At 42.9% G+C, this 20708-nt stretch overlaps 1 protein-coding gene across 6 annotated transcripts in view; it reads right to left on the bottom strand.

Annotated features, from left to right (window-relative positions):
• The window catches only part of chd6 (chromodomain helicase DNA binding protein 6), a 112334-nt gene extending 97468 nt beyond the window's left edge, over positions 1–14866 (bottom strand). For 2 of the 6 annotated variants that reach the window (XM_072381436.1, XM_072381440.1), the window contains exon 1: positions 13845–14029. The gene's annotated coding sequence lies outside the window, so the exon portion shown is untranslated. Of the gene's footprint in view, positions 1–13844; positions 14030–14372; positions 14543–14634 lie in introns of those variants that run through there. The other 4 variants (XM_072381437.1, XM_072381438.1, XM_072381439.1 and 1 more) reach the window with 4 other exon arrangements.
• Positions 14867–20708: the final 5842 nt, after the last annotated feature.

Genomic DNA, 20708 nt, shown 5'->3' with positions numbered 1-20708 from the left:
GATTGTTGTTTGGGATCAACGGACCTTTCCGAACATTAACGTGGTTAAAAAGAGATAAACTCCTGTTTGTGTTGCCCACATTTAAAACCGTTTTCACTTTAAATGAAGAACTTCATTAGTCAAAATCCTCTCATTCAGGGTGCAATTTCCAGGAATTCTACACTGAATTCATCCTTTATTTTTGACCTTTTCTCCGTGTTCCTGCAGCTCATCAAATATCAGAATCTCCACGGATGACGTAAGAAAAACATCTTTATCACAGCTGTCAGAAGGTGTTGGAGCCAGTTCTAAGTGGGTTCTATCCAAGACCTGGTCGGGTTTTCCCGAACCACATCATTAACGTCACTTTAAACATCTCTTACAACACGTTTGACCCTCCTTCCAGCATATCATAAAGGATTAAACGGTTTATATTCACAAAAACAACAACAGATTACAGCGTTTCTGCCTGAAAACAGATGTCTTGGTATCACCAGTCTCCTTCATGACTGCAGTTTTAAGCAATAAACTGGTGTTTGGGGATGCTAACGGGTATTTATCAACGTTTCCAGCAGACCGGCCGACTTTACGAAAGCCCTATAGGACAATAACATCATGGAATCCGGGGTTCCTTTTAAAAACATTCATTTCTAACCTCTGGTGGGTTAAAAAACAGCACCTTTCCCAGCGAGTCGATCCCTAAAACCTCCCCCGCTTTAAAGGCCAATGCCCCTAACCTCACATGAAGTCTTTGACCAGTATTTTACTGCAGGTGAAAGGTTGAAACCACTCGGTGGTATTCTCCAGTGACCTCAGCACTCATTTCGGCACCATTTCAACGGTTCATTCTGCACACATTAAGAAGAGGGTGCTGGTGCTGGTCTGCACATCTTTAAACTATGACAGCCCCGCGTTTCCAGAAGAACGAGACAAAACAAAACTTGGAAACATTACAAAGCGGTAAAAGACACTTTGGTGCAGTCATTAATTGATTCTTTTAGTTTTCTAAACCTTTGGCACGTCTGTACAGAGCTGAAGCAGATCAAGAACAGTCTGCAGCAGGTAAGCAGCCTCATTGTGCTTTAGGGACGGATCAGCTGTTCCTCATATGATGAACACCGAGGTCATAACATTCAGCAGAATGGCTTTTTTGCCTCTTAGCATATGGCTGATGAAATGGCTTCTGTGGCGCACTACTCTGCAGCAGCAGCAGTCGGACACTCCCACCACCGCTCTCCCTGAAACAGCAGCATCTGCAACGTTCAGATCAGACACAAAACTGCCTTTAAGAAGGTGATTTTATCCCTTACTGACGCCCAGCCAGGCTACAGTTACTGGACCACCAGCCTTGGTGAGGGGAATGTGGTTACTGACCAACACTGTGACCCTGTGGACATCCTGCTGCTTCTAACCTCCTCTGTGGGAGGTCCTGGTACAGGTAAGTCCAGCTGAATTCACTGCACAGACGCTGCCTTTAAGTTACTTTAATGGTGATTCTGTCAGATTCTGTGGTTATAAAATCAGGATTTTATTAGAGCAGAGCGACCTGTTGACGCCTCGTCTTAATGGGCTGATTTTCAGCCCCAGTTTCTGACAAAACAAACAGAAAAATATGGGAATGAGAGCAGCTTTATTGGGAATTCAGCTGGATTAATATACACTTTACAGTTTTTAATAAAAGAATAAAAAGACTAAACTTTGGAGCATGTATACATGCAGGAGTGATTAAACCCAACTGCAATATTTGGGCGTGTTAGCCCAGTGGAAGCTTGATTTAATACCTAAAAACACAATAACTTTGTGAAAACAGTGTAATTTTTTTCCCTTAAAAGGAAGAATAAATCTCTCTGTGATAAATGCATGAATAACGGCAAAAAGAATCAAAAGAATGAAAACAAAACTGTGAATTTTACTTAATTCCATCAACTAATATTCATGTTGCAGCTAATTCAAGAAATATTAAACATGTGTTTCTGAAGTTTGTTTGTCAGAAAGTGTTAATAATTGACCTGAAAAGGAAGAAAAAACACAAATAAACACACTTTATTGGCTTTATTGGGAATAAAAAAAACAAAAAAAAAGACAGACCTGGTGACACAAGCATAAAAAAAACACACAAACCGAGAAAGAAAAGCAGAAGCAGACGGACGGAAACGCAGAGCAGAAACATCCCATCATGCAGTGGCTGAAACCGCCGAATAAGGCGGGTCAGGTGGGCGCTTTGGGGCACTCGGACCCGGAGGCATCGACGCATTGTGTCTGTCACGTGAGTGAGCGCACAGGCTGAGTGACGCAGTACGAAAGCAGGGCATCATACCCTTGTCACTTCATCTGTAGTTGCCATAGAAACACTGAAGCTATTTCAGCTTCAGCCGCTCACGGGTCCAACACCAGAGTCCTGAAAGAGTTTCACCCGTAAAACCTCAGAAAACCTTGTTTTTCTGCATCTCTCCATTTTCTACACATGCTTCATCAGATTCAGGGTCGCAGGGGGGGGGCTGGAGCCTATCCCAGCTGTCATTGGGTGAGAGGCGGGGTACTTCCTGGTCGGGTCGCCAGTCCATCACAGGCCTATAACACCGAAATAGCTCAGAGTAAAACTTCCTCTCTAATTCACAGAAAAAAGCTGCTTTGACAGCTCATGAGATCCAAAACTATGCCGCCACCAAACAATTAGCCTCAGAAAGGCTGCGGCACACTCAGGGCTCGCAGATATGATGCAATTACATTTAATCATCACAAGTCTGTGAAAAGTGGAGCTTTTACAAACAAAACCGCAGTACATGTGAGTTCTTATAAGGTCTTTGATTCAATTCTGTGCAGAGTTGAATTAAATGAGTGAAAAGGTTTCTTCTCTGCTCCTCGAGCCTTAAATCTGAGGAGGAGAGGAGCCAATGAGAGACAAGCTGAGGAAACTGCAGCGTAACAAAACAAGACATCTTTGGTTCAGAGCTGTCATTTTAAAGCTGCATCATCCATCTATTGTTTTTCTACAGCCGTGTGCCATGACATCTGCGAGATAAGCGCTGACTCAACAGATATCCATCTCTTCTTAATCTGAATGAAGGAATCAATGATTCATCTATTTACTGACACCTATCCGGGGAACAGTTTCCCAGAACAACCCCAGACTGCCCTCATCTCTTCCAGAAGGAAGGGAAAACGGAGGGAAAAACTTGCCACCTTTCATGTGGAAGATCTGGGTTCAAATCCCCTGCATGAAAGGTACTGTCTCCAGTAGGGGTCCTTAGGCCAGACCCCCTTATTCTACCTGCCTATCTGTAAGTCGCTTTGGATAAAAGCGTAAATGCATAAATATCCATCCATCCATTTTCTATACCGACAGTCCGTTAATCGGGTAGTGGGGGGGCTGGAGCCTATCCCAGCAGTCATTGGGCGAAAGGCGGGGTGCACCCTGGACAGGTCGCCAGTCCATCACAGGGCCACATAGAGACAAACGAGACAAACAACCATGCACGCTCACACTCACTCCTAAGGACAATCTGGAGTCACCAATTAACCTGATATGCATGGTTTTGGATGGTGGGAGGAAGCCGGAGTATCTGGAGAGAACCCACGGATACACGGGGAGAACATGCAAACTCCACACAGAAAGGCCCCAGGTGGGAATCGAACCTGGAACCCTCCTGCTGTGAGGTATGCATAAATATAACATAACAAAAACTTAGCGTGTGCTGGTTGTGCCGCGAGGCTTTGAGCAGGTGGGACAAAACGCCTCCACTGGGAGACACCAGGAAGGCTTCCCGACCAGATGCCCGAACCTCCTCAACTGGCTCCTTTAGTGAATGAATGAATGAATGAATGAATGGCCGAGTTCTAAGAACTGTCCACCTCGAATTTAGTTCTAAGAACTAAGACTAACTAAGACTTGGAAGCTGTGTGTCATGGATAGATCCACTTTAAGGGGTGACGATGGTACAGTCTGCACCTGCCTTACAGTATAGATACCAAACAGCCATCACTAAGAACTGTTCACCTCGAATTTAGTTCTAAGACCTGCCCTTCTCCAGGGGAACCGTTTCATTTTGCATTCACATGAGTCGGGGGCCTCGACAGGGACTGATGTGACGCAGCCGTCTGCGACAGACGTGTTACTTTAGCGCCACTCAGCAACAGAACAGAACCCGGGAAAAGTAAGGAGAGAAGAAAACAACAGCAGCAAGAAGCTAACATGGAGAGCGAGGAGGCCACCGTGTTCATGATCTGCATGACGGTGATATTAATCATGGACGATCACATCAGGCGTCTAAGATGGAGGCTGGAAGAGCGCACAGCGAGAGTCAGGAGACGGAGAATCCAGCAGCGGGCGATACTTCTTCGTTTCATGGAGGAAAGAAGGAGAGCAGAGCGCCGCAGACAAAGGAGACGAAGTTTAACTTATTAAACAGGCGCCGGTTGTGTCCGTGTCGTATGAGGAAACATTTCAGACAAGGGGCGGAGCTACCAGCCACCTATGTGTTGCTATGGAAACCAGAAAAGACCTCGAAGAATAAGCTAAAATAGTTACTGAGGGCCGTGGTCCCTAGTTCCTGTATGTCCAAATGCATGAAAAAACGTCCCTGAAAAGGTTCCAGGAACTGCAAAAGGTTCCTACAGTGGGAAAGCGCCTAATGGCTGCCCTTTATGGACATTATACAATGTACAACGAAACTGTAGAGTGAGCGAACTCCTCACCCCAACTTCAGTAACCCAAGAACAACAGACGCCACGAGGAACCAAGTTATCCCGTCTGGGTGAGGGAGACCGGGGGCTCCCAGCTGGCACGGTACATGGGACCAGCTGTGGAAACGCCACCTTCAAGAGGCACCATCAGTGGACTGGAAAGCAGTCAAAGGCAGTCCAATCCCCTGACTTTGTAACCGACTTTATTCATCCCTGAAGGGAGATTGTATTGTGGCAGTTTACAATGCTGAGGATGAACAAATAAAATGAAACTAGGTGACAAACTGACTTAATCCTCGTTCCAATGTGTCACTCGATACGTTGTGGATGCTGGAAAGAACACAGGGTTCCCCATAACTCCAACTGCATCTCTATTTCAGCTGCATTTTAGGAAGAGAAACATCCCTCAAGACTTTGTGCTGAGTTCGGCTTTCGGGTTGGGAGGCCAGAAGAGTTCAGGAGAACAAAACGAAGGATCCAAAAGACCAAAGATCATGATTCAAACATCAAATACGTTTAATAAAAGCCACTGATCCAGTCTGCGTGTGACAGTGAGAGCCTGAAATAGCAGATTTACTACAAGACGGCAAACAGGAAACAGCAAAGCAAAGCAGACCTGGACTTCCTGTTCTGGATGAAAGGCAACGAAGAGCTGAAAAACCCTGAGAGACACGTGGAAACAAGAAGAGTCGGAGAAACATCCATCTACTTCCCAAGCAGCCTGGAGCCTCGTGTGGCCGGACACAAACACACATGTCATGAGGACAAAACAGGCTGCGTCTGACATCCAAACTCATTTCTAACGCTACAGCCGTGCTGGAGTGGTGGCCGGGGGGGGGAACTGAACCGTAAGTCAAAGCATCGATGAGTAGCTCCGTTTTCCAAGCTGAAAACAACATGTAACGAGTAGGAAAAGATCCCCTCTCTGCTTCTGCTGCTAAAACAGAAAAAAAAAACACAATAATATCGAATAATGACTTTAGCTATGACTGCATTAATTAATCATTCTGTGCAGCAACATTTCTGTAGAACTGGGTTTCAGAAAAACTGGTTCAGCTGCGTTTTCGGACTCAGATCAGGGCCTTACATCCCAACACGTGACAAACTGGGTTAACTGGGAGCTACAGGTGTGGAAGTGGAAAGCAGGGATTTAAAAGTGACTTTCCTAACATGGTGCAGCCTCACTCTGACATATATATGTGCATCAGGCAGGTTATTCTATTCTGTACATTTATAACCTTGGGACCGATCTGGATTCCGGAGGTGGAAAAAAAGCTGAAAACGGCAGAGCGTAAACACAAAGAAACACAAAGAAGGCCCAGAGTACGATCCGTGGTGAAAGAGGGAACCAGTGTATGGATGGATTATTATCTGCTAGTTGCTATACATATAAGCCCCGCCCCTTTGGCCGCTTCCGGCAGCAGAAGAAGCAGAAGCGGCGGGTTCTGAGCGACCACAGCCGCTCACGACGCTTTTGGTGTATTCTATAATGTTGTATAAGGGTTAGGGTTAGAGATTTGGGCAAAACATGTATAAAGGAGGGTTGAAAAGTTGTTGTTTGATTATTGTATTGATTCTTATTACATTATATTGATGGTGATTCTGTTATAAATACATTCTGTTATGCTCTTAATAAATTGAAAATGTTATTGTATACATTGTATTGATTGTGGTTACACTAAACCTTATGAATTGCTCTTGATTCATTGTTTTATTGTAAAGTCGAGCTTAATTTCTCATTACCTAAGACAACCTAATCATTCAGTAATTCTAATGTAGCCTTGCATGATAAACAGTGAAAAAGATTGGACCATTTAGCCTACTTTGTGAATACTAAAAACATGGCTTCTATGTATGAATGCCATTTGAGGTCATTACCGTAACAGCTTTTCATTACCGTAACACTTGCTGTATATGTAAATATTTGGATGGGAATGAGTGATACCTTCAAATTTTATTTTTGTACAGGAACTATTTGTCAAGTCTTTTCAGATTACTGAATTGACATTTTTTTAATTATTTGTGAAATTTACACTACAGGAAAGATTTAGTGTAAAAAAAAATAAAAATGCAATTTTGTTATGGTAATGAACATAATAACTAAAATTACTGTGTCAATAAAAACATTTCTGAATGTTTACACTATGTGACTATTCTGAACTATTAATAGAACATGCATGAAAATAATAAAAGGTCTACCTTTCATACATATTTAGTTGAAAATGTGTTACGGTAATGAATTTATTTGGTCAACGACTCAATAAAACATTCCGAAAATGTATTAAAAAACGTGTATTGATCACTCATTTTAATTGAGACTCTGCTTAATACTAATAAGAGAAAAAAAAATAGCAAAATTTACCTAAATTTGTTTTTGCAAAAGTTAGGACAGTTTCGTGAGAATCACCCTAATGTCAAATCTGTTTGTGACGCACCGAGCTGAACGCTGTTGATCCTAAAGTTTGCCACATGCCGTTTGATCAATATAATGAATTGTTTTAAAACCAGAGAGAGCTTTTAAATACCTGAATGTGGGAGAAAAATGTTGGATAATCATGAGAGGAGGTCTCACTCTGTGACAGCGACCAGCAGGCTTCAGTTTTATTACAATTTAATACAATTATCCATTTACAGGTCATCTCCGACGGCTTGAGCAAACATTATCGTCACTTTTCTTTGCTGGAAATTCAACCGCACTCACAAATAAACAACCGTCACCTCCCACAGCGCTTAAACGAACCCGGACCACACTGCAGGACTTCTGCAGGACTCAAAGATCAGCTGTTTGGACGAATTAGGCCCACATGAAAATGCACAGTAATCTAACTTCAACATGAAAGTCTGCTCCTCTTTATTACTGTGTTTATATTGTAGCTGGCAGAGACTGGTGTTACATGTCCAGCTGGGAGGACAGTTTGTTTCTGTTTATGCATTTAGGAGACGCTTTTATCCAAAGCGACTTACAGATAAGTAAGGACTACCTTTCATGCAGGGGATTTGAACCCAGAGGTGGGAATCACCACTAAACTATCCAGTCCAGTTTGTGTGTTTGATGCAGTCAATCAAGCTGAAAAGCAGACTGGTGCATCAGACCTTTGCCATAATGAGCAGCCACCTTCTGTAAGCTAAAAACGGAGCGTGCTGAAGCAGATTTAACTCTGCCGCAGCACGTAGAGCGAGCCACTCCCTTCCCGATGACCTGTATTCGCTTTGCTCAATCACAGGCGAAAGCAGCTCAACTGTTGCAGCTCATCAGGACACGAGTTGCTTCAGGGATGAGGAACCAAATTCAGCCGTTTGTGTCGGCTCTGAGAATCAGGCTTTAAAAGGGAACTCAGCTCCTCCTGCCTCAGCTCCACGATGCTCCGGGAACAGAGATCCTCGCCCAGCCTGCAACACAAACTCTGCCTACTCCATGTTTCGGGTACAAGGGAAACTTTTCCTGATATCTTTTCCTGCTCAGTTCAACAGTTAAAACCTGCTTACAGCCAATGTTTCCCCACTAATGAAGGTTACACATTAATATTTTCCTCAGTTAATCAGTAAAGTTTTCATTCATTCTCTGTTATTTTAACAGTTAGCTGCTGAAGCGACACGGTGAGCGGCGTGGATTCACAGAACAAAGGTCTGCTGAACGCTGTCCTGAGACGTGCACGTGACACTGGAGTGTGCACGGCTGTTTAAGCCCTTTGGTAGGACTGGAACCCCTTCTGTGGCCCAATGCCACCCTTCACAGCAGCTAACTGGATGCAAAGATAGCTGAAAATGTATTTTCTTTGGGTTTAACTTGGTTTTCTGTGGATATTTGCTACCTAATGAGGACAAACAAGCAGGCTGTAAGCAGGCTGTTGCACTGAGGGGAATCTGCCCAAATTAAACTGGAACACTCAGGAGGGCCTTGACTTCAAGCCTCCGTGTTTTCACCAGAGGAGGCAGAGAAGTTCGGCATCTGGAGGCGTGCAACAAACAGCCCGAGCGAAACGGTCTCGTTGCATTTAAAAGCTCCGGGGTCCAGGCTGGTCAAGGCCCTCAGAGCACAACGGTGTCTGGTGCATATCAAGACTCAGAAGGGGGGGGTTGGACCACTAAGGAGCCCATCTGGCAACAGCAACCATGACACCTGGCCAGGCTGCAGGACATTGCGAGTGCCCCCCCCCCCCCCCCCAGGAGCTGACGGAGCCATCCATCTCCACCGCAGCACCAACGACAGACCGGACAGGGAAACATCTGGTGTAATAGATGCAGGTTCCCACACCAGGATTTACGGCTGAACACCTTTGCTTTTATTGACCATTTCTTTAACATGCAGTGAAAGCACCTTAAATCAAGAAAAAGGGATTAAAGTCAGCGCTACGGTTGCTTGGCGTCCCCTGCAGTCAGCCTAAAAATACCCCGGTGTTACCAATCTGCAGGCAGCATCACGAGTGCCCTTTTCCTCACCTTGTAAGTCTTTAATTAGTTTGCTTGCCAAAAGTTCAGGTTTCCGAAAGAAACTTTACAAAAGACAATCAGACAGGATAAATCGGGTCAATCAAGATGCTTTCTGCTCATTTCAGAGGCGATACACACAATGAGATGCGTTCAATGTCTTCTGTTTCCACCCACAGACATGAGGAGGGACACAGGTGATCAATACATGACCAGTTCACATCTGTAACTTCTTCCACTAACACAAGACCACCTGCTGGTTCCTCTCAGACTTATTGTTCCTCCGAGCCGAGTGGGGGCGTTAACTAGGGCTGCAACTAACGACTATTTCAGTAGTCGACTAGTCACCGACTACTGAAACGATTCGTCGACTAACCGAATAATTATTATTTTTTTCTTGAATTTAGCATTAAGTTGCTTTAATTATGTGGAAAATGACAATAAACACAAGAAAGATGGGTTCTTCAATGAAAAATGCATATTTTATTCAACTTTCCTGCTGATTCATACAAAAAGTAAATAAAAATGTCCGATCTGAAACTAGTTATTATACTGACTCAGTGATGGCAGATTGCGGGGTGCACATCTGCTTCTTCTGCAGAAAGGGGTTCATGGCGGCTCTTTTCTCCCGACTGCATGCATTTGATTTAAAAACATTTGTCAGATATAACGTTAAAGCGAAAAAACGCTGATAAAATGTGCATCAAAAGCAAAACTATTGGCTTGAATGTTACTTGAATTTTACCCAGGAGAGTCAGTTTCGTTCAACTGCCCGACGTGCTTTCTCTTTAAATGTTCGTGCACGTAAGGTCTGCTTTACAAACCTTGCAAGTTATCTTTTTAGTCGCCGTATCCTGGCTAAAATGCTCCCAAACTTTAGAAGTTTTGGTACCGTCGCTAATGTGTTTTGGACGCCGCCATTTCTGTGTACGTCACCGCGAGACGCTGTTGCGCATGTGCGACTCTCGGCAGAGATTGTAATTAAAGGCGATGTCTCACTCCGTTGGAAAAACACGTCCTGCGACAATAGTCGACTATTTCTATTATCGATTTCGTTGCAGATAGATAACAGCCCGACGGGAACGGTCCCGGTGTTTCACACGATAGGTTCGTCATGATTAGAAGAACAAACTGACGAATAAACGGGGGCACTTTTAGTCCTGATCTTTATCTTTATCGACATCAACGCGCCGGTTTTCCTTTTAATGGAGATCAGACCGGCTGAATGTGACATGTTGTGTGACCATTGTGTAATTTTAGTTCAAGACGTTCACACCAACTGCTCCAGCATTCATGAAGGAGTGATGCTACAGATTAATGCTCTTTTTGTCATTATATTTAAGAAAAAACTAAAATAAATGCTTTATCATTAAGGAGGAAGACAGTTTTCCCCACAATTCAAAACAGCTTTTCTTTCCTTTGAAAGTGATCATTATGACTATTATTGACTTTTTGTCAATCAGCGGGTCCTGATGATCATTTCAAACTCACAACAGACCCTTTCTGCACAGCTGACAGGAGATACCTTCATGTCTGATGGCATCAATCATCCTTTTAAAAGGATCAGCTACACCAAGCAGAACGGCATGTTCAGAAATAATTACGGTTATAAATGAATAACCGCACTAAAACCTTTATTTTCATAGCCGTCTTTTTCCACCACATCTTAAACCTCTTTCCCTTGATTCTATAAAGATGTCATTTGACAAAATCACCACACAAACACACTCTTTCCTCAAAAATCAGCGCTACCATTCTTAGCTTTAATGAAGAGTCAGTTCTGGATATTTATCGAGTTGTTTCCTTCCGAAGCATCATTTTTAGCACACCTATCGCTCTGAGTGGTTTTCTTTACATTTAAAGATGAAGATTCTTTAAAGCAGGGTTTTCTGAAGCACTTACCTGCTGCAGGCAGCGATCAGAGCGCTCTCAGTTTGGAGAATCAGCTGCTAACAGCTACCCAAATTGAGGCCACAAAAGAACGATCACCGTATGAACAGCGACTGCTCGACGTTTCCTGCTGCTGAAGTATTTGAAAGAAGGCTTTTTTCTGGCGTTTTGGGATTTTAAACCGGCAGATTTCCACTTTCAGAGAGTCCCTCAGTGGGTCTCCATGATGAGATTAACTGGATTACAGCTACAGTTGGGTTCTGCTCCTTATCTGAGGGTAATCATCCTTGGATATATGGCGGTGAATGAATGGAATCACCGGCACAAAGCATGTCACACCCCGGTACGATAGGTGGCGCTGTCCCCATTTCAGCTATCGCTAATAGAGCCACTTCCTGTTGACGTCTTCACCGCCAACAACAACAAACTCAGGCATTCAGAAAGATGGCGAACGCAGAGCGAGATGAAGCTGCGTCCCTCTCCATCTGTGATGAGCTGGTTATGGCACAGACGATGCACAACGGCGCATTCTCCATCGCCTTGTTTCTTTCTTTCTGACGACAACAACAGGAATATCGTCTCCTTCCACTTCCGGGTGACGATCGCAGGAAAAAATCTGGAGCATGCGCAGAACGCTCGATCCGATCCACTGTCGTCTACGATTGGATCGAGTAACCCGATCCGACCCGTTTCTTGTCAGATTAAGGCGTCTACATGAGCTGAATAACTCAGTTTTATTGTAATTTAGCCATTAATCCGATCCGATGGCGCTCATGTAACCGCACTGACTGACGATCGGAAACAGGAGACGTTGGGAGGCCACATGTCACATGACAAAGTAAACAACTGACGCAACGAGGACACAATGTACAATGTTCACTGGTTTTCAGCTTTTTTTTTAAAGTTTGGGTTGCTTTAGAGGACAAGAATGAAATTTTCCACAGCTCTGTTCTGAGAAGCTGTTAGCTTAGCTTAGCTTAGCTTAGCTCGTCTGACAGAATTTCTCCCGGATCCTCCAAACTGAGAGCGCGCCGACTGCCGTACTTCATGCAACTTCACGTTTAAAGAAAAGCTATACAATACAAAAGCTATGAAATTCAACCTTTACAAAAGATAAACATGTAAACCGAAGTCATTACAGAGATTTTCTTCTTCTTCTTCTTTGTTTTGCCACATCTGTGGAAGATCACCGCATTCACATGAGTTGAAATATCATAAATACAGCTGAACAGCACCTTCATTGCTTCACATTCGAGTAATTCTGAGAGTTTACAGAAAGAGATGGAGATGAACACGAGTTTGTTATAAAAAAGTGACTCGGCCTTAAATTTGCCTTCGAAGAAGACGCTCAAACAGCATGCAACAGGTGGCTCCTCCTCAGGAAAACCCTGCTTTGCAAAGTTCCAACATCAGCATGAAGAAGGCAGGAAAACGGGCTTAAATATACAATTAAATGTCTTAACTAAAGAAAAATAAAGCTGAAAAAAATGTACAAACACCAATATTCACATGAGGGAATGTCAGTGTTTTCTTTATTAACAGCAGCTGATGTACCCTGCATCAGTGTGAGTGTAATTCAGCTGATTATTCTCAATTATTCTTTCATTCGTTTCCTTTATTTAGCCAGGAAGGTCACATTTAAATACAAGATCGCTTCTTCCAAGGAGTCCTGGTCAAGATGACTTAAAAAAGAAGTGACACGAGAGGTAAAAAGACGCGTTCGAAGGCACTAAATCCAACTTTTATTCAACTAAAACAGCAACAGGTTACCTTCAGGCTTTTTTCTTAATACACCTTTAAGACTACGTCAGTTCATGTCAGAAAATACTCACACGTACAAAGCAGCAAGCATAAATCACAGCACAGAAATGTACCCAGAGGAAGGTGCATCTGAAGAAAGTAGGCACGCATTTCCCTCCACAGCTGGAAGACATGCAGCTGTGGCCGTGGGGGGGGGGGGGGGGGGGGAGACCCACTAAAACAAGGTGAACAAGCACACACACAACAGGAAAATAAGCAGCCCAGCTGTGGTGCACAACTGGGCCACTGATGACCCAGCAGTACAATGGTGTCACCCTGGAAACCCACCAGGTAGCCTTGACAACCAGAACAGCATCTTCGCCACAAAACAAAAGCACCGCAGCAAATCTACAAATTCAGGTTTTAAGATTTCCCCTAAAACTGATGGTTTAAGTCTGAAAATGACGGACAAACCTGTTCTTACACTTATTTTGCAGACTCACACATGATAAAATGATCACTGAGTCACATCACAGCAACGTGGGTAGTCTTTTGGCACCTTTAATCCATCGCCTCGGGTGTTACACCTGGCCAGGTGAAAGTGATACGGATAAAACACTGGCACCAAATGATTCCCCCCACTCGCATGACTCATTATATCCCCGCGTGCACACCTGGATGCTACAGCTACCAATGTGTCAATAGGCTAAGAGGCTAACAACCTAGCTTTTATGGAACCCCTTTGAGGTTTTGGCTATAATGAATGCTAGCAGACGCAGTGCTAACGCACAGCTAGCTTCATGCTGAAAGCCGCCGGATTGCCACAAGTTGAGAGAGCTCGCTGGGATGTAAAAAGAAGTTCCCGGCGAGCTAAAAGGCGACTTGGGACAAAGAAGCACAAAACACACACTACAAACACCGAGAGGGGAAAAGGAGACACTGTGTCCTATTTCATGTTAGCACCCGTAGCTGCAACGCTAGCCTTCTCCGCTAGCTCTGTAATGTCACTGCATCGCTGTTGTAAATACATTATAACAGCCCTCTCCTTACACGTGTGGACAGCCTCTAAAACTCCTTCTCGGAGACATCTCTCCACTGAAAACCCTCCCCGGCGGACGGCTCACCTGCTCCGGACTCTGGTCACACGCTCTCACCGGCGAGGCATCACCCCGGTTAGCCCGAAAAACACTGGCGCTTTTTATTTCCAAGGACACAAAATCGCCATGACAGTTTAGAAAAATGCATAAAAAATTAGCAGGCAGGGGAGGGAGGGTAGAGGAGAGAGAGATGGGGAGGTGAGGGGAGGGGAGGGATGAGAGGAGGAGGAGGAGGAGGAGGAGGAGGAAGAGGAGGAGGAGGAGGGAGAAAAGAGGAGTGGAACTTCGCGCAATATCTATTTAATCCACATAAAGCGGAGTTCATTCAGTCTGGATGCAGGAGTCCTGCACTGTTTTGTCACCACAGTCCAGTCTAGACACCACACGCGCACGCACACGCATCCGCGTTCACAAATCCGAGCCGCATCCAAAAGTTAAAGGACGCTTCTTACCTAAAATGGCCTCTGCAGCAGCCAAAACACAAACCGCTTTTTATTTGCTGGAAGTTTAGCGGCGGCGGCGGCGGTGTGGCCGCTGCAGCCAGCCTAACCTTACCGTTTGGATCCAGTAGCAGCTCAGCATTTCAGATTTTTCCATTGGCTGCAGCCTTGCGCAGCTGGCTCCGTGCATATTTCCATTGGCCCTGCAGCTGTCAAGCAAGCGAAGCGAGGGTTTGTCTGAGAGCTGCCGCGGCAGCCCCAGGCAACGCTATTGTGTATTGTGCGAGTTTTTCACCCTTCCTGGTGCTTCGCACTGATGCGAGCTTCCCTGGCAGCGCCTGCCGGCTCTGTTTTCTGCGCGGGGGTGTCGTCCTTACCGCAGCTCGTCGGGAGATCCTTCTCGCAGCGGAGGAAGCTTCCCACCGCACCGACCGGCTGGCTCCGGCTGCTGTCATTGAAGGGAGGAAAAAAACAAGAGGGGAGCGTTCACTTTTCAAACCCCCCCTCCAATGCAACAAAACCAAGGGGTTTACATTTCTCCTCTGCTGGCTGCATCCACCAATCATGTCGCTTTTTACTCCTCCATCATTACCGGGTTTGAAGGGCGGAAAAAAAGAAATAAGACATTCCGCTTCTTTTGCGTTTCCCGGATGTTCAGCCTGGACCCAAACTGCTGATTGTGAGCTGTGGCGTTTGTCCGATGTGATGCAGCGTGTTTTTGTTGTTCTTCTTCTTTTCTTTTTGTCTGTGAGAGCTCATTTGTGGGAAGATTTTCCGTGTTTTCTGTGCTGAGGTGTGTTGGCTCTCAGCTTCACCCACCTGTCACCGTCCAAGCTGCTAAAGACTCGTTTTTACACTCTTCAATTTGAAAAGACCTGCGGAAAAACGCCCCGAGCCTCACCTGCAGTAGTTGGCAAACTTCACTACTGTTCAGAGCTTCTGGCCACACAAAGACAAACTTACAGGACCACTCAAGCCCACCTGGAGGTCCTCACCTGGATGTTTGTGACGTCAGATTTTCTGTTTTCTTAGAAACTACCCATTAAAGTTCATTCTTACACCCCAAAGCACAAGAAGCAGCACAACATGCACAGACCATGCTGGATGCTGAGGACACAGCAGCCACTGCACAGCACTGTTTGTGAGGGGATGTTTCTGTTTGAAGATGAACTCAAACCACAGATATAAAACATTCGGATAAGCACCGGAAAGTCTGCGTTTACCCCCAGCTGCACCACTGATGATCTCTTTTTAGTCCTGAAAGTTGAATTAAAATCCTCCAGTGAAGACAAAAAGTCACCTACACAGCAGCCATTACCTACAGAAGAATAAAGTTTGTTTAAAAAGGAAAGATTTCTTTATTTTTACCACTTTTAACTTGGAGATTTTGTGGATAATAAAGTGGGTTCCTGGTCCCAATCCTTTGCATGTTCTCTCTATGCATGCGTGGGTCTCGCTCCAGCTTCCTCCCGCCCTCCAAAAGCATTAATTTCAGGCTAATTGATGACTCTAAATGGGAGCGAACGTGTGGTTATTTGTCTCCATGAGGCCCTGTGACGGCCTTTATAAGATTGGATTAAACAGGTACAGAAAATGGATGGATTTTTCCTTTTTGCTTCCATATTTACACAATAACACCAGTGACATGAATAATAAAATAATAAACTGCTCTTAAGTGTCTCTTTAAGCCTCTGCAAAATGTTTCATTATATCTTTAGTTCAAAAAGATGTAATAAACTGATTATTACCTGAGCTTCACTGGATTCTAGGTGAACTTTTTGATTCAAACAGACAAAAACAAAGACTTGCTTTGCATTGAGTGTTTATAAAAGTATTTGTAGTATCTGCTAACATTCCACCTTAAATGCCTGATATAAGAGAAGTTTATAAACTTTAATCAAAGAAAATGTCATAATAAACCTGGAAAACAGCATGAAATTAAAGAATTCATGAACACTTTTCTGATTGCTTCTAAAAAACAAATAAATAAGCCAAATAGATCCATTAATACAGGAGAATATCTTTGTTCTGTGACCATATTGTTGTTCCTCTGGCAAGAAAACAAGAAAACTTTTCATCTTATCACACTTCTTATGTGGAAGTTTCCTACATTTTTAGTATTATGTTAAATTATAGGAAACTTGTAGGTCATATTTCTGGCTTAATTAACTTTTAATCATGCTCCTAATGCTCTTCTGCTCTAACGAACTTCCACTTTGAGCAATTCCTCCTCCTAAATGACCCTAAATGTGTTTGTTTTTTGTCAGTATTGTCTAAATAACCCATGTATACATGTCTGAGGTTCCCTATGAGAGTTCCATCCTCCTGTGCAGGACCCTTTCTTCACTTTCAGTACTTTAGTTTTATTTCTGGAGTTTAGTTAAATGTCAGCACAATAACAAGTGTTTCCTGTGCTGTTTCTTTACCAAAACTGTCTGAGGTACGTTTCAAGATGGCTGACTGAGTAAATTCGCTTTATGCTGCTGTGCAAACCTGCAATAGATGCACAGGTGACACCCAGATAAGCCTTTGTTGACTGTGGCACATCTCCAGCCGGAGGCATTATACATTAAACCTTTTCCAAAAGCTGTGATATTTAGGCAATAATCCCCTTTCAGCACATGGGTTCCTTTAGAGTCACATCCATCTTTTCCTGAAGCGGCCCACATCTGGATTCTGCCCAGGGTGAAGAAAAGAACATGATTCAGAGTTAAAATACATGAGGAAGCCTCATTTTCCATGTTAATTTGGCAAGAAGTTCACCTGTGATTTAATGCATCTTTAAACGATAGAAAATGTGATGAAACGAAAGTCTTTGCTGTCACACAGGTGGTCCAGAACGTGCTTTTTCTCTGTCACGCTACATGACTTTCACAGGAATGTGCAGAGTGTAAGGGTCTTCGCTTTTTGCATGTTGTTTCCTGTTTGTCTCCCCTTGCCTGTGGGTTGATGCCTGCCTGATGACTCCTCGATGTCCTCCCAGCAGTTTATCAGCCCTGGTCTGCTCGCCACTCAACGCCAGTTCATATCCGTCCAACCACACGATAATCTGCTGGCCTCTGAGTTTGAGACTCACCTTAAAGGGGAACTCCGGTATTTTTAAACCTTATTTCTGGCATGAAATGCGTTCATCTGCTCACCGAGAACAGTTTGGTGAAAGTCGGCGTCCTTCAGAAGATATTTAGATAACTGGAGATCCATATAACGGAGTGAACGGGGCTTAGAGGATGCAGCCTCTAAATAAGGCTTTATCTGTCTTTATTTCACCAATACTTTAAGAAGAATGAATGAATGAACGTGTGCTATAGCTCTGTTAGCTCATAGCTGCTGTTATGTGGCTACTTGCAGCTATAGGAGAGCTAACGGAGGGATTTCTACACAGGCACTCTACTGGGACCACTTCATCCACACGCCCCCCTGCAGCACAGTTTATTCACTCCGTGCTCTGTGACAGTCGGCTAACTTCACACAGAGTTTGCTGCTGATAGTTTTGTGCAACATGGCAGGATATTTATCAGATTTTGACAACGTGAACGACAACTTTGAGTAAGATGGACGTTCTTACCGGAGTGAATGAGCTGTGCTGAAGTGGTCCCAGTAGAGTGCCTGTGTAGAAATCCCTCTTTTAGCCTCTGTTAGCTTGCTAGTGCGCTAACATATTTCTGTGTCATTTAATTTGTATTTGATCACGATTGACCGGAGGATTTTGTTGTTTTTTACACCTTTCGTCAGAATAAAAGGAGAAAGATATCCTGGTCTGGGCCTGTTCATATTCATAAAAACAACACTAGAATCTAACCAGTTACACGGGCACAGTGTGTGTTTCTTCCCTGAATGGCGGAAAGACGTGTCTTGGAAGCAGGTAATTTGTATCATGGTTATTATTATTGTATTATAAATAACCAAATGGAACTCATTCAACAGTGATTGTGTTTGGCTGCAAGTGGGCCTGAACGACCTTCCTTATCGCTCTTTGTTGAGCTGAGGAAGCCTCTGACTGAACGCACTTCTTTGTCCAATCACATCACACAGAACCAGCTTTCTTCATCAGTTTGTTCAGTTGCAGTGAGTCAGCTGGTCAGGTGTCCATTTTGCAGTTATGCAAATCTGAAGCGATCTGAAAAGGAGAAAAAAAGTGAATCAGACTGATTTCCATTGGCTGGTTTGCAGCAGATAAACTGGGCTGTTTTGGATCGCCACAGGGTGGTGGTTTAGGTTTTAGGTTATGTTGCTCGTGGTTGTAATTCTGCAGTAGAAGTAGTAGTTCTAACTGAGAACAGACCTCAGAGAGACAACTGCAGTGGTCTGGAGTGTTCTCAGGCAATTCCCTTCCTCTCTGGGAATATCGAGGATATTATATCAGATCTGGGAAGATACCAGTCGGTCATATTAGTTTATTTGTTGGCTCAGACAAGAAACAGCTGGTGAGTTATGGGATTTTAAGTTTTGTCAGGCACAAAGGGCATCAAGTCTTCCAAAAAACATGTATTTTTACAGATTTCATTGACTTTTTGCCCCTTTTTTATTCATCACTGTCAGACCATCGGATAAGAATAAACGGTTAAGATAAGCTCTTTATCATCATCGTACAGACACCTTTACAACAAGATTGCAGTTCTATGACTAAGGTGCAGTTAAACTAAAACAATAGTTTAAGACACCAGAACGCATTAAAATCAGGGAATAATTGATAGATAAAATGATTTTTTTTTTAAAAGGGGTTAGAATAGAGTAGAACGGAGGTGGAGACGGGGCTGTGTTGCACATTTGACTGAAATTGCACTTAGAATATTGCACTTGAGTAGGATAAATAGTTAATATAAGTGGTATTGCAGCATAGTTTTGCACAAATAGATAAATCACTGTGATCAAGTTCAAGAAAATGAATTTCCACTTAAATTAGTTCATGTTAAATACCTCTTTTCTATGAGAATACTGAAGTATCTTTGGTATCTGGTGATTACAGGGCTCTTATAAACTGCTATAAACCTCCTTAGACCTTATTTGATTCTTAGTAAATCAACACATTTTCATTGACTTCATTAGATCAGAAGTATCGCCGAACATTACTGATGAACTAATTACATTAACTCGTATGTATATAATGTATATATAATGTAAAGCGCCGCAGTATAGCCCCACATCTGGTGTAACTTACAGTAACCACAACAGTATAACTGCAACACAGCAGTCTTATATGTGGAATTCAGCACTTCCTCCACTCTAATTCTGAAAAGACTATTTTTCTATTTCTAATTTTTGTAATGAATTATCATTTGATGATTGTTTTGATATATTTTTGTATTTTTATGCTTTCAGGTGCAAATCAACCAGAGCATGTTGCATTTTATGTAATGTATTATCATTTAATGATTGTTTTGATATATTTTTCTATTTTTATGCTTTCAGGTGCAAATCAACCAGAGCATGTTGCATTTTATGTAATGTATTATCATTTGATGATTGTTTTGATATATTTTTCTATTTTTAATGCTTTCAGGTGCAAATCAACCAGAGCATGTTGCATTTTATGTAATGTATTATCATTTAATGATTGTTTTGATATATTTTTCTATTTTTATGCTTTCAGGTGCAAATCAACCAGAGCATGTTGCATTTTATGTAATGTATTATCATTTAATGATTGTTTTGATATATTTTTCTATTTTTATGCTTTCAGGTGCAAATCAACCAGAGCACGTTGCATTTTATGTAATGTATTATCATTTGATGATAGTTTTGATATATTTTTGTATTTTTATGCTTTCAGGTGCAAATCAACCAGAGCACGTTGCATTTTATGTAATGAATTATCATTTAATGATTGTTTTGATATATTTTTGTATTTTTAATGCATGCAGAGCTTTTATAGAGTAACTTTCTGTAGCATATATTTAATAAACAGCGTCTGTAGGAGCAGTAATGGATGATTGGTACAAAGCTTTGCGCCTTTTTTTAATTGTGATTAAGGAGAAATAACTTATTTCACATCAAAATGAGCATAAAATCCTGAAAAAAGCACCATGAAAAGAATCTCCTCTGTTATGATGAACATCACTGCCACCAACTTCTACATAAACACACAGCAAGGAAAGGAAATGATGATTTCCATTTGGGAAATGATTCATTTGACTGATTAGTGACTGTTTGAAAAACCGAATCAACCTCTGGGAGCATGTTGTTGAAATATTTCAGGATGAAAAAAAAATTGGCATTTAATGAAAGTAGATCGGCTCAGGCTTCCAACCACAGCTAATCACAGGCTCAACTCTTACATACCAAGGTTAAACACAGTTAGTGCGCTGTTCACTCCGTGGTGCAATCACAGTGCAGCAAATGATTCTGGCAGACGAGCATCCATGCATGCATAATTAGCATGGCAGCCATTGTAGATGTTTACCTGACTCTGTCTATCCGGCATTTTCTAAATAATGTCTCCTCCGGGGATGGA

The sequence above is a fragment of the Leuresthes tenuis genome, unplaced genomic scaffold, assembly GCF_036924035.1.
Source record: "Leuresthes tenuis unplaced genomic scaffold, fLeuTen1.0.hap1 SCAF_3, whole genome shotgun sequence".
NCBI classification, from domain to species: Eukaryota; Metazoa; Chordata; class Actinopteri; order Atheriniformes; family Atherinopsidae; genus Leuresthes; species Leuresthes tenuis.
Note: the sequence above shows the minus strand (reverse complement) of the source record. Positions and strands in the feature narration are given on the sequence as shown.